Genomic DNA, 1,279 nt, shown 5'->3' with positions numbered 1-1,279 from the left:
AATATTATTGTAATCTTTTAAAAAACTTTTATTTATCGAGAAAAAAATATTTAAAAAAAACATAAAAAAATTTTAAAAATCTTATAAATCATTTTAAGTAACCGTAAATGTAAGAGCAATTTGTTTCACCTAAAATGTTTGAATTCATTCTTATTCCTTATTTTTCTATCACTTTGATGTATATAAGAGTAATTATTACACATAAAATCAGTTTAAACTCATTTTGCTTCTTTTTGAAGTGTTCTATCATGGTATCAAACAATTATTTATGTTTGTCACACATAGGGTTTTACTGTTTAGCCTATTGACACTCGCGTCAGTGCAATCCTCATTATGTTCATCATTAGCTTAGTATAGAGCTTTGCACGGTAGATCACATTTGTAAGAAATAAAAGTCGTGTTTTGGTTAACATATATAACTTTTAACATAAAAATCAAGAAATGTTTGAACTAAAAAATTAATCTTTTACTATCATTCAATTTTGTTGGGTTAAGCATGCATTATGGGTGAACTCCTGAGAAGTTCTCGTGCGTCAAGCTGCTGACCCGTGAAACAGTTTCATAAGAGTTTTTGGGCTTATTTTTATTTTTAAATTGAGTAAATTAACATCTATTAATAACCTAAATATTACACGACTAATAAATTTGAAAACTCTAATATAATTGTGTGAATTTACATATATGTCCTTATCTTAGTTAAATAATATTAATAAACGCATGTCTTTTTTCTGTTCGTTTTCATATATTAATTGAGAAAAACTAACAATAAAACATGTGTTTATTATTATTATTATTATTATTATTATTATTATTATTTTAAATTTCATTATAGATATAGTGTTAAAAAAATGCAGTGTAATTCAAAAGGTAAAGGCTAAATTTAAATTTCATTCCAAAAAATTGTGGTTAAATTTTATTTTTCTTCAATTTATTTTACAAGTCATTAATAGGAGTATGTCTATTGTGAGACGGTCTCATACATCTTTATCTGTGAGACGGGTCAACGTCCCTACTGATATTCACAATAAAAATTAATACTTTTAGCATAAAAAGTAATATTTTTTCATGATTGACTCAAATAATAAATTCGTCTCACAAAATACGACCCGTGAGACCGTCTCACACAAGTTTTTGCACATTAATAGACGGAAAAAAAAACATTTATTTATTATTAATATTATTACTATTTTAAATTTTTTAAAAATAGAATGTAAATTTCATTTAAAAAAATATACTATATTTCATTTTTTTTCAATTTATTTTAGAATATATTAATTAA

The sequence above is a fragment of the Primulina huaijiensis genome, unplaced genomic scaffold, assembly GCF_012295235.1.
Source record: "Primulina huaijiensis isolate GDHJ02 unplaced genomic scaffold, ASM1229523v2 scaffold38877, whole genome shotgun sequence".
Taxonomy (NCBI): domain Eukaryota; kingdom Viridiplantae; phylum Streptophyta; class Magnoliopsida; order Lamiales; family Gesneriaceae; genus Primulina; species Primulina huaijiensis.
Note: the sequence above shows the minus strand (reverse complement) of the source record.